At 34.3% G+C, this 6,000-nt stretch overlaps 1 protein-coding gene across 3 annotated transcripts in view; it reads right to left on the reverse strand.

Moving 5' to 3' along the window:
- LOC106062186 (B-cell CLL/lymphoma 9-like protein) overlaps window positions 1-5,700 on the reverse strand; it is a 160,203-nt gene extending 154,503 nt beyond the window's left edge. For 2 of the 3 annotated variants that reach the window (XM_056045254.1, XM_056045250.1), the window contains exon 1: window positions 5,461-5,652. The gene's annotated coding sequence lies outside the window, so the exon portion shown is untranslated. Of the gene's footprint in view, window positions 1-5,460 lie in introns of all 3 variants that reach the window. The other variant, XM_056045253.1, reaches the window with a different exon arrangement.
- Window positions 5,701-6,000: the final 300 nt, after the last annotated feature.

Consider the following 6,000-nt stretch of genomic DNA (forward strand, 5'->3'; position numbering starts at 1 on the left):
GATCTACATAGCGCGACGCGCTCCGGAAAGGGCCCACTCGCTCTAAGTCCAAGGTAACCCGAGACCTGGATCTTCACCTGTTATTCGCCTATCTAGTTCCACTGCTAGACGTCTCCACTGCTAGGCGCCAGAGCAACGTGTCAACTCTCCAAATCTGATTTTAATTCTAAATAATGCCCCGACAAGGTTTTAAAATGGACATAGTATTGGAGGCGAAAAGCTGACAAGTGTCAATAGTTTGACTTGTAACGAAACAAGCCTCAGGCGTCTCAGATGAGGGAACCAAACCTGAACTACTGGTCAGAATATAGACAGTCCACAGCAGCACTTGCAAAACTCAAAACAATCTGGAAAGACAAAAGCATAACCCTCGACACTAAAACCAGGCTGATGCGATCCCTGGTCACTGCCACATTCGTATATGCTTGCGATACTTGCGAATCTTACACGCTGACTGCAGATCTAGAGAAGAGGATCGTAACAATGGAAATGAGATACTACAGAAAGATCCTAGATGCCCCTTACAAGGACACAAATGAAGAGATTAGAAACACGATTAGCACGGCAACTGGACACCATGATGGCCTGCTAACTACAGTAAAAAGAAGAAAAAATTAAACTCTATAGCCTCATGGCTCGCAAAGACCTTTCTTCAGGGAACAGTACCAGGAAAAAGAAGAGAAAGCCAAAAAAAAAAAAAAAAAAAAGCGATGCGAAGACAACATAAAAGAATTGACAGGCCTGTCATTGAAAGTGATTTTTATCCAAGGCAAAAAACAGAGGGTAATGGAGAAAGACGGTCAAGAGATCGTGTGTGGTGCCCAAACGGTCACAAACTAAAGGATAGGTGAAGGTGAATGCGTATCTTAAATGTTTCCACTTACATCCGGATATCTAAATCAAACAGTACTTCTCAAACAACTTGCACTGTGGTGAGACGTGACTTAACAAAACAAAAGTTTTCACGTGCCAAAAATAAAAGAAAAAAAAAAAAAAGATAAAAAAAGGGGAGAGAAAGAAGGTCGCAAGCATTAAGATCTCTGATAGCTTGCCTGGTGAGTTTGGCCCAGGATTACACAGACGTGGTATTTAACAGAGGTCGGTGCCGTCTCTAACTCAAGTGGTAGGAAATAGATAAATAAGACGAGAGCCATACATTTTAACTCTTTGAAACAAGAAAATATATATATATATATTATGAAAAAAGAAAGAGTTCCTATGCCGACAGCTAAGGTGGTAGGAGTTAAAAAGGAGAAAAAAAAATGACAAAACGGGGTGATTGAAAGAATGGGGGGCAAGGGGGTGGGAGGATTTAGATAATATTCAGTGTTTTGTTGAGGCATTCCTCCCGGTGTACAGAGGATGTAGACACAGATAACAGGGCGTGCGTTCTGATAACTTGACAATATAAAGCCCCTCCAAGATAGAGTATTTATTCGCCTCTCACAAACACGAAAAGATTATGTTAAAACACACACACGCACTTTTAGTGAGGTGTACGCATGAAAGAGAGAGTCATCACATGTTCTAAACTTCCAGTGAGGTGTCTGCAAGAAAGAGCCAGCACAAGTTCCAAACTTCTAGTGATGTGTATGCAAGAAAGAGCCAGCACTTGTTCTAAACTTCCAGTGAGGTGTATGCAAGAAAGAGCCAGCACAAGTTCCAAACTTCTAGTGATGTGTATGCAAGAAAGAGCCAGCACATGTTCTAAACTTCCAATGAGGTTTATGCAAAAAGTCAACACATTTTCTTAACTTCTAGTGAGGTTGTGCGATAAAGAGAGAGTCAGCACATGTTCTGAATGTGTTTTTATGTGTTGGTATTTGGTATCAACTTCACGTCTGTTTAGGTTTTTAAAGTCACGTGATACGAGTCTCTCCTCGCGAAACATTTCCTAAATAGACGCATACACAAAAACAGTCAAAATAATAATACATAGAGTAGATTTACGTTGATCAGATTAAAAGGTAACACCGGAGATTTTCACACTTGACAAAGAGAATCTATTCTTCTTTTGAAAAACAACACTCTAATGGGCTCAGGTCAGCAATAGTATCCCTAAGACTCCTCACTCGAAGAAGAAGCACATAGGCCTACCCCAACCACGAAAGAATCTCATGTGCAATAGCCAGCCTTTCGAATCTCCAAATAAACTTGGACATCATATGTCTTATAGCACAGTACAAAGTAAACGATGAGCACTATTTGATCGGCTTTGGAAACGATACGACGTAGATCTACTTCGACTGTGATCAATAATCACCGTCCTCTTGCTTCCATTGCACAACAAGAACACAATTAGACATTGTTCATTTCAAATAATAATAATACATGCAATTACGTCAAACCAAACAAATGAAGTGATTTAGCAATGTTGTCAGGTAAACTTTACACTGGCAGCTTTGATTTCAACCTTAAAGTCTGCAGTTCTCAAATAGATCTAGATCTATCATCTATAGTATTCTATACTCTGCAGACTCAGGTCAGCAACACCAAACCATACTGCAATGTCTGCTCTTAAATTCGTTTCAACGTAATGTAACTGGGGAAAGACAAGCGGGGCGTGCACAAAAGTAAAATTAACAATTTGCAACAGACGATATAACTAGAAAATTCAAAATAGTTAAAGAATTTCTAAGTTGACAATAAAAGGAAAGGACAAAAATTCTTTGCCAAAATCTACAAAATATAATAAACATTGTTTACTTTCTACTAATAATACTCTGAACATAAAATACATACTTTGATATATGAATCCTTTTAGTGTAAATGTGCTAATAAACTATAAAATATACAAGATTACAGGCTATATTATTCAATTTTAAAAAGTTTATTATGATAAAGACAGTAAAGATTTTCTCCAATGGAGCTGAGAGAAACAAACATGAAGGACCAACCCACAAGCTATCCCATGGTAACCTGATGGCTGACCAGAAGCAGTGGAGAGGTTTGATTGCAATCATCATTAAAGCATCAGCACAATCAAGTAATGTTAACCATGAACCCAGAATGTGTTGTTGTTTTTTTCTTGGGGAAGGGGGGGGGGGTTAAATTATTGAACCTACAACTACAGACTCAATAATGTGGTTTGTCTAAGGAAATAAATACTAACCAACATCCAAACCTCTTCAACTATTTGATCTCTACAGAAATTAGAGTAGGCGATTTGTTAATTATTAAAGTGGGGTGGACATATGGTGATATGGGGTATCCAAAGCAAGCAAACCTTGTTCTTTACCAGGATTCAAACACAAGATATTTATATGGTTTGGAACCCACATTCTTTATCATTCGGATCTATTATCTACACTATCAGTGATTATCTATGACTAGTATGACTAGAATTAGATCTATATCAGTACAAGACTAGACTCTTAGATTGAGATTTTAGATGCCTATAGATCTAATTTAAGAATATATATATATATTGTCACTAGAATTGGAATGTCTAGATCTTTCTTATCTTATAAAATGCAGATGTTACATCAATCTAGATTTCTAGACCAGAATTAGAATAGTAGTAGGCTAGGCTATTATTTTTTTGTGACTGTTCTAGATCTAGACTAGATCTATATTCCATATCTATATACCATCATACCGGCAAGAACAGTACATACTGGCAAGAACAGTACAGACTTAGTACAGAGTAACATACAGTTTACAGACTAGTCCAACTAGTGACTAGTCTACACACAGTACAGTCTCAGTCTGACTACTGAGTCTACTAAGACAGTCTATATACTGACTGCTGACTCTACTATCTCTAGAATCTAGATCTATATCTACAGTCAGTCTAGAATCTACTAGAATTCTAGATCACACATAATAGATGTACTCATGTAATAGTCTATATATACTATAATATAGACATTATGGAGAGAACACTGTCAAAACCTTTACACAAAAATCCACCAACGACTTTTCTATCTCAGAAAGCTAAGAAAATTAAACATCGACAAAACAATAATTAAACTTTTCTATACAGCAACCATCAGCAGTCTAATTAACTTTACCATCACCTGCTGGTATGGTAATACTTCACTGGCACAAAGACTTATACAATGCTTTTTTAATTAGTCTAGATTTAGTCTATCACTTGAACACAGCTACCATCTCTTGAAGAGCTTTTTCATGAAAGATGCCTTTCCAAAATACGATTCTTAAAGACATCCTGCACCCATTAAACCTCTGTTACATAAGATCTGAATGAAGTGGTCGTCTCCTTTCCATTAGGACTAAAACTGAAAGATTTAAAAACTCCTTTATATCACACTTTCGGTCAGAGTGTTACAAGATCATCTGTCATCACCGAGAAGTACATAGAAGTCAAATTCATAAAGCGCTGGTTGTGAAAGTGTTTCGTGTGTAAATGTTGTTCGAATTTTTCATCTCGCTATATTGTTATTGGACACTGAGGTTGTCAATTGTAGTCAAACTGAATTTCCATTTGATTGGATCAATAAAAATTATTTTATCTTATAGTTAGATCTAATATAGAATCTAGTTCACTATAAATAAATTATAAACTAGACTCTATATATCTAGACTCTATTAACTCTAGACCTAGACTAGAATCTACAACTAGATTCTTAATTCTAAATTATAGATATACTTATTTTATAAGTCTTATAGATCTAGACAGATTCTGATAGAGTATCATAGAGTCTGTATAGATCTAGAATCTAGTACTAGATGAGTAGAATTATAATATATAGATCTAGTCAATCTAGATCTAATTATTATAAGAAATTCTTAAATAATGATTATTTTATATTTATAATATAGATATATAATATATATTTTATAATTATTATATAGATCTATAGTCACTTCTAGTAAATCTAGTATTATAAGTAATATAAGTATGATTCTAGTAGATTAGATCTAGATCTATATAGTAAATAGTTACTAGAACTAAACTTAACTAGACTAATTGATTCTAGACTCTAGATCTAGATTATTCTAGATCTATACTAGATTACTAGATTGACTAGATCTATATATTAATATATTTAATATATTACTTAGACTCGATCTAGATTAGATCTAGTAAACTAGTTCTAGATAATATAGAGTCTAGACTACTACTAGAGTCTAGAATAGATCTAGATCTAGATTCTAGTATTTTTTTAGTACTCTACTAGATCTAGAGTCTAGATTCTTATTTAACTCTGGAGTCTAGACAGTAGACTGAGTAGACAAGTCTTAGACTTAGTCTAGAGTCTAGATTACTCTAGATCTAGAATAAAATTATAAAATTAAATAATTAATTTAAAAAAATAAGAAATTTTAATATTTATTCAATTTATTGACTTATGTCATTTAATTCACTTATTGACTTATGAATTGACTTAAGACATTATTATTAATCTAGATTTTTAGACTTTAGACTAGACTAAAGAGAAAGTCAGTAAATTGAGTAAAGTAACATTTTTTATTTTAAAAAGATTTTCAACTTACCTAGATAGCGTATCATTGTAATTTCCGCATTTTTCTGGCGTATTTATTAACAGCCTTTTAGATTATGGAATTATTTAGTGACTAGATCTTTAAATTATTGCATTCATTGAATCTAGTAGGCTTATTCAGTTATTGTAGATAAGAAAGATAACGCAGTTATTACCTCCATGTTTTGAGAAGACACGCTGACCTCTCAGCCGTGACCCCTGTCGATTCCAATTGGCTGCACTTGGCGCGAAATAAAGTTTGTTTAGATCAGTGGGTCTGAATCAAAGAATGTCTTTGGTCTAAAAAAAAAAAAAAGGCTAAATTAAGGAAAGACAATTCAATAAATATTTTGTACATGGTTTATCATCAAAAGTTAATCCCCATTTTATTTTACCGTAAAATCTAAATAAGAGGAATATTTTTTAAAAAAATGATACAAGCTTATAACTATGGAATATTAAAATACTCAATTATCAGACGACAGACCTATCTAATTCTATAGGACCAAATTATAAATCTTTCTATAGTTGTTAATGTCCTGGTGGTTGTATT

The sequence above is a fragment of the Biomphalaria glabrata genome, chromosome 10 (genome assembly GCF_947242115.1).
Source record: "Biomphalaria glabrata chromosome 10, xgBioGlab47.1, whole genome shotgun sequence".
NCBI lineage: Eukaryota > Metazoa > Mollusca > Gastropoda > Planorbidae > Biomphalaria > Biomphalaria glabrata.